Genomic DNA, 20,809 nt, shown 5'->3' with positions numbered 1-20,809 from the left:
GAGGCTGTCGGAAGCACATCAGTACTAAAAGGAAACTTAGGAGATTATTATGTTTAATTCATCTCTTACAATTAATTTGTATTCTGAAATACCAAACTCAATACCAAACACTAAAGCTCATATATAATAGTTGCTCGATATTTGAAACTCCAGATGTCAGTCTAACAGTAAAACTGTTGTTTCCTAGTACAAAATAAAAAATTAATGATTGTTAAATACTTAGATATTCTTAAATATTAAACCATTTATCAGAAATATTAGCCGATTGGTAAGCAATGCACAGCCTAAGCCGTAAGCGCTTGAAAGCTTACCCTCTAAGATAAAGGTTCACGCTAAAACGGGGCTTGGCAAATTTCACCCGCAAGTGTGAAATAATCTCGAAAGCGATAAGTTTTTTGTCAACCCTCCGATCAGCTTCAAAATGAAATATCTTACAGAAAATTCTTTTAATACGTGTTTCACACTTATCGGAAAACTGGATGGAAAATGCGGATCAAAGATTATATGGGCCTTGGTTTGGGCTCTCGTTTGTAAAGATCTTTCTGATATTTTAGAAGATTCATTCGCAACTGTGAAAAATACAATAGAAATGGGTGGAAAATTGTTGGAACAAATGTTAATCAGAAAACTTAGAGCGGAAAAGGTATTAATATACCAGCTAGTATGTAATAAATGCTAAGTTCACTCTAATTTCCCGTTCAAATATCACAAGAGTGCTATAAACATTGTTTTTAATTTGAATAAAGATCTGTTCTTTGGTAACTATAAAAAAGAAATAACAACTATCCAAGTGCTTATATATTTTCTCAGCTCTTGAACTTATCTGCTAATTTTCCATCATCCCAGTCTAATTTCAACCACCCCTCAGCAGAACAGCTTGGAGCCTTGAATACGGTCATAATAAAGTCAATGTGCTGTCATTAACATAATTTACAAATACTTGCAGTAAGCGTCCCCGCCTTTCCACTGTCTGGCACTAAATGTCTGTTAATTTGGAGCACAGACGAGAGTCCATTGCAACATCTCATTTATTGCTGGCAACAGAAGACAAAATGGTTGTTGCTCTAATTGAAAAATTATTGGGCCATAAAAAATGTAGAACGCATAAAAAATATGTTTGTTGCTTTCAACAGAAACGACGCAACTTTTGCAGCTGAACGCGAGTTAAACGCGAGTTTAATTAACTGCAGAGTTTTAAGTACTTTTTACCCGACATCCCTGGCATCCCTTCACCTTCACATGCCCTGACAACCTTTCTGACTGTGAATTTAATTCATATTTTCAATAGTTATGTGAATACGAGTATTTCGGCAATGCACATAAAATATGCGACATTTAAGGACACTTTGGCTCTTCCGGTGCCATGGCAAATCCGAGCGGATTTTCGAGGCAACTTAAGAAGTTGTCTGCCATTTTTTGTTCTGCAAATCTTTTGTGCTCTTTTTTTTTTCGTTAATATATAAAAACTTTTTGTATATTTATTTTATAATGAAATTCCCCAAAGTCTACAGAGATGAAATAAAGAGACAAATAGCGAGAGGGAGGGATGAGAGAGTGAGAGCTGCAGCAGCAGCGGAAAAAGCATTTTGCAAAATTACCCTTAAAACAAAAATGCATTATTGTCATCTAAAATGCAAGCATGCATTATCCTGTCACAGGTCCTTTGAGAGTTGGCTTTTTTTTTGTTGCCGTCGTCGCTTCCTTCTTGAAGTTTCCTGGCGTTGCCTTTTCTTTCTGTCTCTATATATATTTTGTTGTCTTTTTGTGCGAACTGCAGCAACGTTTATTATTTGCCACACCGCCGTCCGCCGTCCGTCGTCCGCCGCCCATGCCACACCCACAATGAATGTAGTTGGTGTCCTTCATAAGCCAGGGACCTGGGATCAATTTGCCTGCAGCAAGAAACCTTTTTACTTGCGCATGCAAATATGACAAACACACTGGCAACTAAACACGACACTCCACTCCTTTTTCCATATGCCCGTCCTCCTTAACTCTCTGAGCACTCAGCTCCACGGCTGGCCATCGGCCAACTGCGTCTCGTGTTAATGCTGCGTTCTTGGGGGAAATTATCGCAGCTACAGCCACAGTCATAGCCAAAGGCAGAGCCAGGGGCAGGGGCACGGGCAAGGGCAGGGGCAGTGGCAGGCAGCTCGGCTCCACATTCTCGTGTTGAGTTGGGCAAAACTGGAATTTGGCAAATTACATATTGAAATATTATTGCAGTGTGCCGAAAATTGTATTATGTGTCCCTGTTCCGGTTCCTATTTGCATTGCCCCCTTCCCCGTCCTCGCGGTCTCTGCTCCAGTGTCAAAGTGCGAATTTGACAATTTTTGCAATGGTGCAAGCCAACGGCAGCTACTGACTGGGGACATTTGGCGTTTGAAATTGCTTTCAAATTATTTTGTCAGCTGCGGCAATGTGGCGGCTCGGAGATTTGCTTACTTGGTGATTGGTGACTTGGCCAGCCTGGCGCTGACTTCCGGGCCGTTACTTGCGTGCAATTTGCGGCCAAGGCGAATGGAAATTGAAAAGAAATTATTGGTTATTTCTGCATGCGTTGCGGCTCCAAGGATTACAGTCATAAAAGTTGGCCAAGGCAAATTGCATAGCCGCTTCGGCTAATGAAAGCCTGTGCACAGCGGCACGATGACTAGGTAAACCACAATAAATGCACCACCAACATTGACTAACCGCATGTTGTAACCGACTATATGCATACCCTGTATTCAAACACAAGGGATTAACATTTCATATTATATCTTGTGCACAAACTTTAAGCGAAAAAGCCAATTAGCTTCGCGTGTTCAGAGGGTACGCACGGATTTTAACTAATATACCCTCTGTTTGCTACACACACACACAAAGAGATTAGGAAATAGAGCTCAAGGGAGGGTAGCGGGATAGACAAACCATAGCCGCAAATTGAAAGACAATAAATGTGCGCAGTCATATGGAAAATTGTGATATTCACACAATTTAATTAACATGAATAAATATTGTTACAAGCGGGCGGGCCAGACTAGTACAACAACAACAACAACGACAAGCAAGCCGGCTAACCAGCTAACGAGCTGGGCAACGTGGCGTATGAGTGACGACGAACATTTGATTGTCTGTATGCAAAGGCAACGACAAACAAAACGCAAACAAATCGAGAGAAATGTCGAGTTTTGAGAGCTAACAATACAAAAGCCTCTATATATAGACACGCCCCATACCCAACCCTCCCAGCTACTGAACGAATTCCAAGCTGCCAGCGACATCATAAATCCCTAAAATCTCGTCTGTTATTGTTTGAAACTCGACCTCATCAGCAGCAGCGACTGCCGAGCGACTGTGCCATCCACGCTCATTGACAAGCACTTGAATTCCAAGCAAGAATTCTGGCTAATCAGAGCATTTGCCGGGAGTTAAGCGCGAATGTCACGACTTTGCAGCAGCGTATCTCACGGACACTTCATTTCATCGTTTTGTGCCGAGATTCGCCTGGCAGAATCTGAGAGTGCGGATGAGACGGATGTGCTGCGGATGGTCGCAGGTTACACGGCTTTATTAGAGTTTCGCTTTTGTATTCATGACAATTGTTTTTGTGTAAAGCAACTGGGACAATTTGTTGACTTGACATTTTGTCTAGTAAAAGGTCTTGCAGGCACAGCTCACGCCAAATCGAAGCACCTTTTAAACCCCATTGTTGGTATCCTCAGGTCAGCAGCTATATAGATAATATACAAATATCCTTTCTACATCTTATCTTCTTATAATTACCATTTGAGGTATTAACATGAACTATTTTCTATTTATTAATATTGCATGCATGTTTTATATTGAATGTGCATTGCATGCAAAGGAGGGTATTAAAGATTAGTTAAAATTTAAAATTTGTAAATTAACCATTTATTATTTATTAATAATATAGGTTTGTTTAAATTGACTTTGAATGATTGAAGTCTATGAAATAACTACAAATATGACCGCCAAGCTACTTACTTAAGGATTAGCCTCATTTTCTGTCATACAAAGTAAATCTCGTCATAGCTGAATAAAGTCGAGAGTTGTGAAAAAAAAACAGAAACGTTGTATCGTTTTTTGGCCGATATGAGCTATTTGATTGTGACCGAAAAAAAAGTGCTTTTCAACCATGTACAAATTTAAAATGTTGAAATGTGTGCGATTTCTTTTGTAGTCGGTTTTATTTGCCAGCATCAGTGTATGCGTGTGTGTGCATGTGTGTGAGTGTGTTTCTATAATAGCCGTGTGTATTGCCATGGCAGTTGCGGGAGAGAAGCACGTCCTCACAGAGCGCACAGATTTGTTATCCTGCTAACTGAGCTGATACATCAAAATATTTATCATTTTATATTAAAATATTTTGCGCATCATTTCGCTGTAATTTTCTACATGCTGCATTAGTTGCACAATCCTTCCTTCACAATTGATCTGCCAACTGAATGACTCGATTGCAAATGCATCGTTATTGGACGCGGACAACGGAATCTCCTTTAAGCTGTTGTCCCGATTAAACTTTTCTAGCTTTTGCAAGTTGTATTATTCCAACAAAGAAAGGCTGGGTTCACTACGCCGAACATTAAATAACTTTTTAGAAAGATGGCATATATTCATGGTATGGACATGCCGATGGATTAAGAAATAAGCAAAGCTTATTGTTGAGTCTAACCAAATATCTTAAGAAAATGATTTTCACATAAAATTTTCAACCTCTCATTCGTATGGCAACTAAATTATGCAACATAAAGACGGATCAATGGATAACTTTACAGCAGAAAGACTACACTAGTATATACATCAACTTGTCTGTTCGTAATGATCAAAAATATATATACTTTACTCACTAATACGCTGTTAACAGTTATATCAAAACAGAACGGCTATCTTTATAGGCCAACGAACTAATACCGACATGAGTTATCGAAAACGTTATTTCCGACCACATTAAATTGTAATGCAATATTGAACAGATGTTGTCAACTTGTTAAAAGTTCGGTCAGAATATCTAAGAAATCAAAAAAATGGCTTCTACAAAAACAAATTTAGATCATGTAACAACATTCTTGGTAGACCGATCTTTATAAAAATTTTATAATAAATTTAAGGGCGTACTGAACTCTCTTTAAGTCAGAAATAGTTCCGGAAACTTACAGGATACCTTGCAAATACTGAGTTATAATTTCATAGATTTCATTTTAACTTTTTTTTAGACTCATCGTTGTTGAGAATGTTTAATAAAGGTATTCCATGAAAACCGAAAACTCCTTAACAATAAAGGGCCAACCAAATAAATAAATAAAAAATTAATACTTATTTTCAAAACAATTTCATTAGCAAACTTTCAATTAGTTGCTCGATTGAATCGACAAGATATTTACAACTTTTTGCCACATCTTCATTCCCCAAATTTCATTCGCGCTCCCATGCCGTTATCTAAGTATTTTTCTGACTGTTTCGCTTTTCTCCTTTTGGCGTCTATATTAAAATCAATTGTAAAATCAGTAGAAATAAGCTTGGAACAGCAGCGTAAACTTTCACGATTCACGATTGAAATCTTTTACAGCCAAATTATGAGCATTTTCAATTTTCCTTTCGCTTTCCTTTCCGTCGCCCCCTGGCCGAACAGCGAGGACAACGGCTCGGCGAAAGCAACAGAGCGTGACACAAAAGTAAAGCAAACTTTGCGCTATACAGTTTCATGAGCAGGCAACAAACGCTTCTCTCTGGTGTTGAAGACGTCGATTTGCTACAACAACAGCAACAATAGCAACAGGGCCCATAACAATAACAATAACTTGACTGCAAACCTTTCAATAGCAAGAAACGCTGCCACGTTTCAATTGTACTTGGATAGATACACATACATATATAAATATATAAACGGTTGAAGCAGTTGGAACCGGTTGGCTTTGGCCGCAAGTCAAGTGTTTGGGGGCGAGGGCGAGGGCGTGGGCGTGGGCATAGGACAACCGGCAACAGCTACAACAACAATCACAAGGATCAGAGGAAAAAAGTCAATTGTTCAAGTTAAAGTGAAACTTTTTGAAGAACTTTTCCCAGACGCTTGGCTTGCCCCAACAATTTGCTTTCTTTTCGTGCCTTTATCGCTGGGTGAGACTCTGTGTATTCAGCTGGAGGACGCTACAATGGTGCATCCGCCCGACCACCCGACCAGCTAGCCCACCACGCCCTTTGGTCACCATGAAATTGCCATTGACACGTTAAGTTTGCAATTGTAGACCTGCTCTATGATTGCCCAGACTCTTGATTCGCTTTGCATGTCTGCCCGCCGCTAAACGTAGTTTTTCCGCACAATTTTTCCAGCTGTGCGTCCTGTGTAGACAGGCCCTGTCGTTCTGTGTCTTATCTACAAATTCGTGCGTCTTACAACTTTTCACTGTCTGGCTAACTTTAAAATTGAGCGCTTCTCTATCTTTGGCTATTGCACCTCATGGAATAAATGGAAGACTCATATTTCAAATCCAAAGTTCGTGTTTATATTTTGGCTAATGTTTTTTTCTAGTTGCATCTAAAAAAAAAGAATACAAATAAAATAACAAAAATATAAAGCAAACCACTTTTGAGTTTGACACCAGCTGGTGCCGCCTGCGGTCACCCTGGCTGCCTGGGTGCCACGCCTGCCACAACCGCCCCCTTGTTGCCTGAAGTGGCCGTAAAAGCTTTCAGCATTAATAGCTTGAGTGAGTTTCAATACATATTGACAATATGGCCATTGGCAAAACGCCACACACGCTCACACACACACATACACAACTAGAGCGACGCACACTCGCCAAATTGATGACAGTTTGCCAGTTGCAAAAGCCGCAGCAGCATTCAGGGGGTCCTTGGGGTCGCTGGGCATGCATATGTGGACTGGCCATGGATAAATACATGGAAATAGCTTTGGCTATTTGTTTTTGGTATTGCCATGGCAAGGGGTAAGTGCAAGGAGTGGGGAGCCGGGGGGCCGGCAGGCCGAAATCGTTCGTTATGGATTGTGCCATTTTGGCACTTTGTAATTGCCTTGTTTGCCCCCATGTTTTCTGGCCCATTGTTGCCGTAGCGCTTTATGTTGTTATTGCAATGTTGGCAACGCATTTGGCTTCGTTTTTTGTAATTTTTTATGTTGGGCTTGGGCTTTGCTAAATCTGTGCCCATAAGCCATGCTTTTATATTTCAATATTTGCGCGTTGGCTAAAGCAAATCAAGGAATTATCAGATCATGCTGTTTAAATAGAACGCAAAAAATGCCAAACATGGCCTTAAATTCACATTATGAATAATAGTTAACACAAATTAAATATTGTGCCAGAAGGGGAAATATTTTTAGTCTGTATGTAGTTATCCCGAGCTATGCTTATAGAACTTGTTTTAATATTGATATTTCTCGATGCTGTGGGCATGAGAGAGATATTTTAAGTCACCACTTTTTATAGCTTCCAAGATTAACGGACAGAGGGATTGCAATTAGGCAGACAGCTAGATCAACTCTGGTGCTAATACTGATCAAGAATATATGCACGTTAAAGGGTGGGTGAAACCTGCTTTTCGTTACAAAAGTTTTAAACTATTTTCGATGGATGAATATACAAAAATAGGAAACCAAAGCCCAATAGATTGATTCTTTTTGTTTCGAAAAGATATCTTCCCGAAACTTTCAACAGTTTGTTTTCTTTCAAAAATTATTCAAAAAACAACAATAAAGATTAGTCTGCTTTTATTATTTTTAGTTTTAGGACAACTGAAAGTTTAATAAAAACTCCATTGATTTATCTTATGCAGACCACAAATTATTTTATTTGAATTCCACAAGAAAAATGTCGCAATTCTTCCACAACAACATTTTTGCAATTGAAATGCCACAAAGCTTCATCCATGGCCAGAGGGGCTGTATGCCACGATAAAGATATATTCTAATATGTGTGTATGCAATACATATATAGTATGTGGCACCCAAGGCAAGTGCCGCCTCCAGCAGCGGCTGCCCGGCAAATGCATTTAGAATTTATGTGGCACTTGTCGTCGAAAAGCGCCGCGAATTTATTTCTTGTATGCGGTGACCGCTGACCACTGGCCATGGCCACCGGGCTGTATTTTTTTGTTGCCATTGTTGTTGTTGTTGTTGGTGGTGTTGGTGTTGGTGCCCTCTGGCCAGTCGAAAGGGGATCAAGAATATTTTGTGCGCGCGTCGTTTGTTTTATTGTTATGGTGCAGTCATGACTTAAAAATTTGTCGCGCGCTTTTCACAGGCCCAAGCCCAGTGTAAGCCAAAATCAGCAACAACAACAACAACAGCAACAACTGGCAATTTCCGCTGGTGAAGTGACGCTTTTATTTGGCTATTTGTTTGGCTGGCGTTGCGTCTTCCACTGCCAGCGTTTATACGAGTTTGCCATCCTGGACGGGGCTCAAACTGCCGCTTGATGCAAGCGAATTTGTCTATGGCAGTGCCGCAGCTGAAGTCGGATGCTGGAGCTGCACTCTTCACATGCATTGCAAATTTATCGTTTTTAATTTGCCGCAAAAAAGCGAATGAACAACAGCAAAAACGAAAAAAATAACAAAAACAAAACTAAAAACAAACAGCTAAAAAAAAGCCATGGGTGGCGAGTGAGCGCCGCTCGCGGCTCGAGAAAAATGGCAGCCGCGTAATGCCTTTAATGGGTTTTGCGTGCCTCAGCCACAGGCTCAATCTGCGCGGCTTCGCCAGCCGTTTTGCGCCAACTTATTGAAAGCGATAAATAAAGATTTTGCTTGATATGTTGCAAGTGCGACACTTGCAACAAGCACACAAAGACACACTGACACACGCGCAAGCACGCACGCACACTTATGTGTTGCATACGAGGCGTATGAGCGATTCACGAACTGCATCTACATCTGCTGCAGGTGGCGCAATGATTATGTGGTTAACATAAATTTGTTGGCGCAATTTGAATAAGTTGTGCTGCCACAGCGCGCGCAGATGAACGACCCGTTCTCTTTTCGGCATTGGCAATAATTCGCGGCAAACAGCCCCTTAAACTTTCGCCGCGCAAATCTATGGCACAGCACCAGCAATCAAGTGCCCCTGAATGACTGCAGTTGCTGTTGCAGTTTAGTTTAACTACAGCAACTGCCGCCGTGTGGTGGTGCAGAGTAAATGCAATTTATAAACAGGCAGCGGCCACAGCGCAAATGAATATGCTGGCAGAAGGTGTTAAGCAGAAGCGTAAGAGCCAGAGCGCTAGCTCCGAGTCGTGCAGGAACATATCCTTTGACCTGTATACTTAAGCTAGCTATAAGAATATATTATTACAAAGAAATATGTGCAAACATATTATTGATCGTAGGTTACAAACAAGACCAATAAAGATCAAGTACTTCTCGCCTAAAAAAGGCTTTCTGTAGAGACTAGATCAGCATCGAAATGGTATAGACAGGTGAACTCGACTGGTATTCTATCTAAACCTTTAAAGCAGGTTCAAACTATTAGATAATAGTAATAAAATTACCTTGCCTCACTATCAGGGGCATGCATTTTTAGTCCAGACCTTGCTCATATCTAAATTTAAATACATTTATTATATTTCAAAAAAAATAACATTGATATTGATATACTAAGTGAATTAATTTGTTATGCAACAAAAAATATACATTTTTCCTGCATGTGCATACAAATTAAAAGCAAACCCTGTTTGAAAGGCAGCATACCCGAACTGTTGCCAATGAATAAACCATAGTAAAACAATGCGCCCCTGGCAGCTGTGCACTACAATTTGAATTTATGTTATAGCCCAAAGTTTGCAAAACTCAATTAATTAACTTTAGTTGAAAAACAAAAACAATAGACAGCAAAAACAAAAAAAAACAATGAACGCGCAGCTCAACAAGAACAATAACAATAAGTAATATAAATATTTTGTTTACAACAAATACGAGAATGCAAAATTGCAAAAATTTTAAAAATTGGCAAAACAAGTCAAACATGCGAGAAGCAAGCATACTATCCCGGCTGCCAGTGTGTGAGAGAGGGGCTGGAGGGGCGCAAAAAAAAAATAGCTCGCTAAACAAAACTATTTCAGCTAAAAGACCGCAGGAAATCAGCGTACAATTTGTTGTCCATTGTCATTTTTTGACCACGTTTTTTCATATATACATGTCCCCATTTGTTCCCCCTCAAATTCCAATTGCTCATACGCCCCGTGGACGCGTGTTAATGTCCGGCCATTGCTCATACGCCCCATGCGCGAGCCGCCGTTCATCATTTGCCAGCCCCCATTTACTGTACTGTTCATGTTGCTGTTGCTGTTGTTATTGTTGTTGCAGCAAGTTGCATGTTTTTTAAAATTATTGCTGTTGCTAATATACTTGGTCCGCTTCTGTTGGCCGTCTGGCTGTCGCATGTAATTGCTGTGTATTAAAACATCAAAAGTTAACAGCATGCCAGCAACAACAACAATGCCAGCGCAGCGAACGCGAAACGAAAAAAAAATACATAGAAATTGTTGCATATTTGGCTAGCAAAAATAATTAAAAAGTTTTGATTGCCAGCGCTTGCGACTAGAGAAGTTTAAGATTAATGGAAATCCATTCAATTCCTTACTTCTATCCCGCTCTCCCTTTCTCCCTCTCTATCTCTTTCTCTCTATGTTTTCCGCTCTCGCCAGTGGATTATAGAACGAAACCATTTAACAAAATAACTGATATTGTGCCAAAAAATAAAATGAAACAAAGGGTATCAGTTTTAGTTAGAGCTCCGCAGGTTTAATACCCTTGCAGACTTATATTAATCTGATCCAAATCAAATTGAATGCAGGATACCAGGAAATTATTATCATGCAACAACTTGATTCCCTTTGAATTGCTTCCAAGTGCATGTACATGATGGAATTTTAATCAATTTTAGCAAAAATCATTGAAAATGGCATAATGGTTTTGTGCAAATGTTTGTAAGGGAGAGAAGTCTTTATGAACATGTCAATCTCAGGTACTTTAAGAACTAAAACGAGACAAGAAGTATATATTAGGCACGCCGAAGATTTAATACCCTTGTATACGTTTGCCATACGGCTTAGCAGATATGTATATGAGAATAGTTAAGCTCGTTAATGCCACACAAAAACTCATCTTTCGACTGAGATTTGACTCATATGTAAGCAACATGGCTTATATAGTAAATAGTTGGTCAAGATATCATGATAAACCGACTCGGTTGTTCATACAAGAACTGATTTTCGACCGATCGTTCCTATATCAGCTATATGATATTGAAGTCCGATCCAGCCGGTTCCAATACATGTACTGCCTGCAGCAGAGAAACTGACCAAGGCAAAGTTTCAAGAAAGGTCAATATTGCTATCAATTTTGTATAAAGCTTATTAGAGCTAGAGCTAGCAAGCCTCCAAAATCGAATGTATAGTATTTAACACAAAAAATCCCCGAAGCATTTGTATTTAGAGGGAAGCTGGAATAATTGCAACAGCAGTTCGGGTCCAGCGTATCTCCTAGTCGGTCACTCTCAACGAAAGTACTCGTACTTGTTATCTTCACGTTTATCACAATAATGCGTTTCAGATTTGGTCTATCATAAGTAAAATAGGTAACTTAAACGATGACAGTTTAAGTACGCACACTTTCTCAATTTAGCAGCTCAATAACTGTTGCCTGCCATTTATTGAATATATTGTGTTTAAATTGATTAATTGCTGCAGCATAGAAAATATTAAATTGATTTCTTCGTTTTGATAAGACCATATCAAGGACCAAGGAAAGCTCTATACGCTGCAAATCTGAGAACCTGTTTTCCGAATTGTGTTGCAATCTTTTAACTGGTTGCAGCTGGGGATTGTGGGAGGACTGGTGTTCAGCAAAAGTGCCCAAAAATTTTCACACGCACACATACGCAGTTGTTTGTGTTTACCCCACCGTGTGTGTGTGTGTGTAAGGGTGTGTGTGGGAGTGTTAATTTTCACAATATGTTGTATCCTGCAGCCAAAAGTTAATTAAAAACCAACAAAACTCGACACTGCACCCACTTGCACACACATATACGCATACACAGACACATACACATACACACATGCTGCGCACATGGCCACAACTTCACGAGCAACGTGGGCATTCACTTGGCAAAAATTGTTGGCAACAACAACAATGTCAGTCATTTTTCTACCCCAGTAGCTCCAGAGCGCGTTTCTTGAAGCCAACAATTTGTTTTTTTTTTTTTGTTCCTGCCAATATTGTATATAGAGTCCTGGCGGACGCCCAAATGCCAGCGTGCATTTGTTTAGCCCAGCGAAAATGTTTCGTAAGATATGTGTGTAAACTAAAGTCGTTCACGTTCTGGACCAATTTGGACAACTCGACCCGCCTGGTTTGCTTTTCTGCATGCTAAAACGCAATTTGAACAATTTTGATTAGCCGCATAGCCAATTTTTGCAGCTCGATATTTGATTTGAATGCGATGCTGGCCCAGCGGAGCACGTAGCCTGGTTATTTCGTTCCGTTGCCGCTCGAGGGCATGAAATGAGCGGCCAATTTGAGCAAACATTTTCACGCATATGGCTCAAACAAACATCCCGTCGAATATGTGCTATTGTAAGAAAATGGAATTTTTAATCCAATTTAATTGGCAACCAGCAGCGTATCCAAAACAAGCAGCCCCGCTGTGGCGCCAATGCCGCCAGAAGTGTTCGCGCCAAATTGAAACGGGCTCAAGTACAAAAATAAAAAAATAAAACACCAACGAGGAAAATTAAGAAATAAATTGGAGAACAACAAATGTGTGCAACACGCTATGGTAACTTATACTATATTCTATACTGCATTAACGAAAAGCACGCGGGCGACGCATATTTTAAGCTTGCTTGCCACAATAAGCACTGCAAGAACAGCAACAACAAAAACAACAAAAACAACAACAACGACAATAAGTGCCACAAAAGCAGCAACAAAAAGCATGGCCAACAAAATTGAAGAGAGTTAATAAAAGCGATGCACTTTGTTGATTAAATTTCCTGAAGGAGTCCTCACTTTATCGGGTCGGCTATCTCTTCAGAGGGGGGATCTCGGGTCACGACAACAACAAAATTGATTTCGTATTAAATCAAAATGTGTATATTTGTCACTAAACCGACAGCTAACAAGGACAATGTATTCTAAGTCAAGGACAACGTATACTAAGCAGCACACAACTCAAGAATTGCACTCAATAATTATTTTATTTATATAATTAGAATATTATTACCGAAATGCAGTTATGCTGCTAGGCAATCGATCGATATTTTCGATAGTCACGCTATCGATAGCTTTTAGTTCTTAGCTCTAAGCTCTTAGCTGAGAGCAACTGAGGGAGCAAACATTTTTGAAGCGAAGACTATTTATAAAGATATTATTTAATTATAAGAATATTTATTATGAAACAAATCTGTCTTCCTTGGGAGCTAATTTGTCTCAAGGTTAGTCTACTAAACATCAAGAATTCAAGACTTGAGTCTCAAGCTAGGCTATATACATACATATGTTAATATTTGGGCGTCTAAGAGAGTTTGTCAGTATAACCTGTACAAATTATTCCAACCCTTTGCTTGCTTTAACTTCATTTTTGCAACATACCCTTTAATTTCTTTCGCAATCACAATAGTAACAAAAATTTAGAATAATATAGATCTGAAAACCAAAATTTAGTACGTATGTATGCATTTTTGTTACGTATTCGTCAAATGCTGAAAACCGCACCAAAATCGGCGCATTAGAGATACGAAGAGTTATGAATATCAGAGCCCAATTTGGTTGCCTCTAGTATGCTTTCATTTTCTTTAATTTCGAGTCAAAAAGTTAACCATGAGCTCAAGAACACTTTTACCGTTTGTCTAAGTTCATTGAACGATCTGCCCTGCAATTTCCCGCTCCCGCTCCTGCTCCTGCTCTCCGGCAGGGTATCCCTGGCGATTACCATATGCAAAAACGAATCTCGTAAATCAGTGCAAATATATCCCAGCTCAGGCTTATTGCTGCAGCTTATCTGCTTATGACAGCTTTCCGCCTGGCAAAAGTACAAAAAAAAATGTGGTTAGTAGAGGTTGTAGAGGGCAACAACAGCTAACCAAAAATGAAGCAAGCCATAGACACAGACAACATAAAACACGCGTCCAGAGCGAGCGTAAGTGGAGCGTTCGCGACAAACCCGAAAGGACAAAACCAAAGTCGCCGCAAAAAATATAAAAAAAAGGAATGAGGAGCAGCGACAAAATAAAAAAAAGGAAAAAGTGTGCAGACTCGTTGTGTGTGCGCGTTAGAAAGAGTGAAAAAAAAAACAACGAAAATAAAGTGAAAAGTTTGTACGTCCTGGCCGCAGCCTTCATCACTTTAAACAACAGACAGGACAACAAGTGCCAGGCCAAAATGGAGATTTCATTGTCAGGCTGGCAGTCTCGTCCTGCCGTTGCCTTTTTGGCCACGTGCATGGGTTAACTGTCAACGACATCTTATTATGAATTAGTGTTAAATGCCGCGCTGATAGCCTTGATGGCACTTTACAGCAATTTCGCATTAAATTCCTTGGCATCGCGCAAACTTCATAAATAATTGACTTAAATTCCAACCGGGCTGCCTTCAAATTTGTGGCCCGGCCAGTGGATTTATTTTTATGACACCGCAACAGACATCAGAAATCAGAGGCAGTGCACAAACTTGTTAATAATGTAGAACGGCTGTGGCATCTAGAAGCTGGCCAGGAAGCGGCTACCAGTTCGCGTGCCACATTTTCGGCACTTTCCAACACAGTCACGTAACCACGTTAGTAATAATCACTAAAGTTTCAGCTACCTACAATCTAGCCCCCCCTGGCCGCTCCCATTGCTTCCCCCCCCCCTCCACCTTTGGCCAACTGTTGTGTCTGCTGATGCTCATAAATATTTGTGATGCGGCCGCCCAAGGTGTGCGCTGCGTATCTGGCTCGGGATTTCGGCTTTGGGCTCTAGCTGCAGTTTCTCTAAATTATTGAGCGCTCCTCATCATTAGCAAGCGCTGTGTGATCATCCAGCTGCTCCAGCTGCTGCTCTTGGCTTATTTACATTTTGTGCGCATCGCGTGCTGTGATTTACTTTTGCGGCTTAATTTCATCTCCAGACATTATTTGTGTCCCGTGCGCCGTTTATCTTGGCCGTTAAGCACTCGACGCCCCCCTTAAGCTGACTTGCCGACTGACTTGCTTCTGGCTGCCATTTCTTTCTTTTTTCCACTTGTTTTGCTGATAAACTTATGCAATTGCACGTGCCTTCTAACCGGGCCGTGAGGTGGCCGCTTTACGGCCCTCAGACTTGTCTCAGGCTCAGCTATGTTTGGCGGTAAATTAACATGAATTTATGGTTAATGTGTCTGCGAGTGTCTCGACTCCTGGTTGTTCCAGGACAAAGGCCAAGCGAACTGTTGTCACTGCCATGCTAAAGCCCGACATTTGCTAATTGATTATGGACCTGCTTGGCGCTTCATTGAAGCGCCATCAACTGGCGCATAAATCAAACAAGCGTCAGTCTCTGCCCGCTGCTGTGTTTTTCCCCCCTGTTCCCTTGGCCAAAACGCAAAGCTATGTATAAATTTACATTTTTAAACAACAAAAGCAGCAAAAGTAATAAAAACGAAAGAAAGTCAAAAAAAAAAAGGAAAGCATAATGCAGACCGACAAAAAACCACACGGAAAAAGGCGCAACCAGAATCGGTCTCTTTTATGATTGCTGCATGGCAATAAAATTGATTAAATGCGACAGCTCGGCGAGCATTTTTTAATGCATAAATTTAAAGTAATTTGTAGACGGGCTCCCTCAATTTGGAAAACACACTCCAGTACTTCCATTTGTTAAACGCACTACCAATAAGGCGCTGACACTCCTCAAGTAAAGTCCAGTGTATAAAGGAATAGGTTTACCCAAAGGCATATTAAAGCCCTTCGCCAGTCGAAGTTTGAGAAATTCTCATTCTAACGACAATGCTAGAAGACTTTCTCGTACTTTTTATCTCATCCTTTGTACTACTGGACTTAAGAGTACCATTTTTTCGGTATACATACATATACCGATATATCAAAAACAATGTCGCTTTCTAATAGTTTATTTAACGCCAATCAAAAAATTGCAACATTTTTCCCCATTAAGTAAAGATTGTACTTGTCCGATCATAGATTCTTTCCAAGCACGTCAAAATATCAATTCATGTTGACGACATTTCTAGTTGACCACTTGAAAGTCGAATCTTTCAGACAGACTCTCTATCTGTTTCACATGCTATGCCAGATTCAAAATGCCAGCCAACCGAAAAAGTTCAGAAACCAAACTATTATCAAAGCAACAGCAATAAAAACACATTGCTGCTACAAAAGGCAGCCAAGATCAAAAGGAATCCCGTCCATGCTGATGCCCTATGGTCAACTGAGCTTAATTGTAACACTGATGGACAGCGCCGCACAATCAGTTTACACAACAAAGCTCGCCAAGTATTGCAGGCGGAACAATTGGGAAAAAGCTTGAAATGTTCTTATTGTCTATGCTGAGTGCGGCGACTTCGGGCTCAACTCCATGCCCAAGTCCACGTCCAGATGCACATGTCCAATTGAACCTGCTGGCTGCCTTGGACAATAGCTGGCAAAAGTAAAAACTCGGATGCCAATGTGCAAAAGTTTCAAAAATCTGAAAGGCTGTCAACGGCACACAACAAGTCAAGCTGCAAAAGCAGCAACACTACTATAAAAAAAAAAAGTATAGAGGAAAAAAATCAAAACGGATATGCGCACAGTTGTTGCAGAAAACAAAGATTCGCGGCGCTAAGCAGTCGTGCGTGAACTGCGTGTATGTAGACAGATGTGTGTGTGTGCGAGTGAGTGTATGTGTTAGCGAGTGCGCCGGAAGCCATTAGACAAAAACGTGCAGCTGCAGCGGCAATGGCAGCTAGCGCAGGATATGCGCATTGTTGCCACTGCCCAAAAATGGACACGATGTGGGCAGCCATGATTTTGTGCTGTGATTTCAATACCCTAACTTCCAAGCGTATACACTGCCAGAGATAACGGCTACAATCTGCAATTGTGTATATTCATACTTCTCATGATCCGGTTTAAGGTTTAATTAGTACAACTGTGCGACTGATTATGTCACGCACCCTTATGTCCGGGGACAGGCAGAGGCTGTTGACGTATTTCCCAATGGATTGCTTGAAATTTATATATATTATATTAATATTATTATTATTATAATAATATTTATTATTATTATTATTATTATTATTATTATTATTATTATTATTATTATTATTATTATTATTATTATTATTATTATTATTATTATTATTATTATAATTATTATTATTATTATTATTATTATAATTATTATTATTATTATTATGATTATTATTATTATTATTATTATTATTATTATTATTATTATTATTATTATTATTATTATTATTATTATTATTATTATTATTATTATTATTATTATTATTATTATTATTATTATTATTATTATTATTATTATTATTATTATTATTATTATTATTATTGGGTACGTTTTAATAGCTGATTGACTATTTTTATTTCATTTTGCTTATACAGTAGAGTATTGGAGGTTCGTTGTTGTTTTCTGTTGCTGCATGGCACACTTTATTAAGCAAAAAATACTTTAACAGCTGCATTTTGGTGCTTCCGCCGTGGGCTGCTGCTGTTGCTGTCGGTTGTCTGTTAAATTCAGCGCCATTTGTGGCAGTTGCAGCCGCTGTACCTGCAACAGGAGATGCCGAACCAATTGGTTGAAATGAGTCAAATTTAACGCTGCTTGCTAATGCGTAAAAAGCCCATAATGAGTAGGCCTTTACCTTTACCAAGCCCTTTGTGGATGCGACAGCAGCAAATTAATGGCCGAAGATATCATATTTATGCAAGTTGCCACATTTAATGAGCGTGCGACTTGGGGCAATCAAATATGGGCGTTTGGTAATTAAAACAGTTTGCGGTTTTTTTTCGATTTATTTTATTCAAAATTTTGTTGTGTTTAACTGTTGCATTTTTAATCAGGGCCTAAATGAGCTAATCAATACACCGAAAATTGTAATTTCCGCCAATGGCAACAACAACGAAAAATAAAGCTATTTAATTAAAATTTGTGTACGCTAGCTGATAATTGAACAACAAATGTTTCATTAATAATCTAATTGCCCATAATACGCACAAAATTGGCACTAAATTAGTCACAGCTATTGCATTCTTGTTTTGTTGGTCAAAAATTAAATTTGCAAATGGCAGAGCCCACAAAGCTGAACCTGAACCCGAACGAGCCTCAGTCGCGCCCACCAACCACCTAACAAGCACTGTGCATAATTCAGCAAAGTTAAATTAACCAAAATACATGTTCAACAACAAACCAGGCCAGGCGGAAACGCACAACAATAACAACAACAGCAGCAACGAAATGCAATTACATGCACTGCATACTTTTGGGCTGATGTTGTTGGTAGTTGGCCGCAAGTTGCTCGGCAGCCACAAAAAGCTCAAAGGTTTATTAGATTTGCGCTTTTATTAAGCGTTAAATTATTTCGTAAATTGCCTCAAGCTACAACAACAGCCGAAAACGCAAAGTAAATAAACACAGCAGTAGCTTCAACAGCAGCAAAACAACTGCATCAGACCCCAGCCCGTTCTAGTTGCTTTCGCTAGTAGTTAAATTACTTCATTTGTGTTATCATTTGCATAGCCAGACACAAGAAGCGGCGCCCTGTGGCACTTTAATTAATCATTTGAGTGGCTCCTGTTTTGGTCCTGATTGCCATTCCTCTTGGCACATTGTAAAACTACTTACGAGCCAAGGCCCGAGCTCGAGCACGAGCCCGTAAAAACAAAAGCCCTGCTAAATGGACAAACGCACTACAAAAAGCCGATTAGCTGGTTCAAACTGCCACGCCTTCTGTAGTTCCTTTTTTTGTAGTCCTGCAGCTCTTCTGTTGTCCTGCGTTTCTGCAGAGTGCTGAGCGCCTTTTGTTTGGGGCAACTTTTTGCCAGGCAACACAGATAAATATATGTACCTCTAAATATCTAAATGAATAAAATGCATAGATGTATAACACACACACACACACACACGCACACAATACAAGTAGTTGCCTTTGACGCCCGTTTTGGCGCTGCTGTTGTCCTTGCGCTGTGCACTTTGCAGCGCCCATTTGCATAGAAAACAAAGCATCAAAGTTGGTACAAATGGTAAAAGGACTCAACACAACTGAAATGAATAGCAGCAGGGGCGGCAGTGGGCTATAGTTTTTATACCCTGAACCCATTGAAAATGCTTATAAAGGGTATCATAGTTTTGTGCGAATGTATGTAACAGGCAAAAGGAGGCATCTCCGACTCCCTGAGCATCAACAGCCGAGTGTTTGCAGCGAAGTCCATTGTTTGTCTGTCTGCATTCATTTCCATCCGTTGTTCCTTCCGTTCGTCCGTCCGTCTGTCGATAGTTATTCGGCTTATTTCATACCATCGATAATTTGCCCGGTTTCCATGAAATCGATTAGAGTTAACATTCTGTCTCGGAGTTATAACAACTAAGGACAGCAAATATGATGTATAGCCTTTTCTTTAGTAAATAAACGATCAAGAATACTTTACTTTTTGGATGGCTTTCCCCGTATTCCAAAGAGTTGTTAAATTAAATAATATACAAACATATGTGCACGCCATATTAATGCCCTAAAAAGTTCATTAAGAGGAGCCGCAATGTTGTGCAAGTGTGTTTATGCATTGATTGATGCGGGTTCAGGGTATCTCCTAGGCGAACACTGCCGACTAGCGTGCTCTTGCTTGTTAGCTGTTGAATTGTCTAGTTAACGTCCTGTTCCTGGCATATTCATGAGCAGAGTTCCTTTAAGGCTGACATAAATTTAAATTTTGGCCCGGCAGCGAATACTTAGCCAAACATTAATCGCAAATAGTGGACTGCTACCACTCCTGTCGATTGGCCAGTAAAAAATTATTTCCTGCTGAAGTATGAGACACGAGATAGTCGAAGTAAGAGCTGGGAATGCGAAAAACAACTTCTACATCAGCAACCGGATGTTCATTCATCGCCGTGCGCTGCGTCTATTTTATAAGCTTTGCCAAATCTTTTCGAGTTGATTAAAAACAATAAAAACAGCATGTTTCTTATGGCCAAAAGCTGAGCCATAAATAAGCAATTTATTGTGCGCTTCCGCCGTGTGCTCTGCTCCCATTGTGAGCTGGCCAGTACCAGCGCCCGGTGGTGCCCGGTGGCACAGCATGCTGGCTGCTCCATGGACAACGTTGCGCACCGCTGGGTCACTACTGGACGCCCTGGCCTGACCAGGCGCTGGCCATGTCCAGCTTGGCATTCGGACGGCTTTCGATGCTTATTTCAGCATTTGGAGTGAAAGGCACGAAGCAATTTCCGCTGCCGTGAGAGCTTAGCAATATTAGCGAACAACATACAGCCGCACACACTTACTCACTTACACACACACACACACACTTACCCACACAAAGGTCACACATATGTTATTTGTGGCATTTTGCTGCTTCCTTTGCGATAAGCCCGAGCATTAGTTATTTAAAAGGTGTGTCAGGCATGTTTGTGAGTTGGCGTGATTTAAGCTTGATTTAGAGTGTTGTAGCAGGATGTCCTGTGACCATTGTAACTGCAACTACTCCAATATCCGTGACCTAGAAATCAATAAAACAACGATTCACTAAATAGTTATGTGAAAGTTTAAATGATTACGAGGATCTATAACCTATCCGATCTAGCGATGATTCTCTGTATT

Source organism: Drosophila montana, unplaced genomic scaffold (genome assembly GCF_035044405.1).
Source record: "Drosophila montana isolate Dmon_TW-CO22-7 unplaced genomic scaffold, ASM3504440v1 contig_3733_1, whole genome shotgun sequence".
Classification (NCBI taxonomy): Eukaryota; Metazoa; Arthropoda; class Insecta; order Diptera; family Drosophilidae; genus Drosophila; species Drosophila montana.
This window is presented reverse-complemented; position numbering follows the sequence as displayed.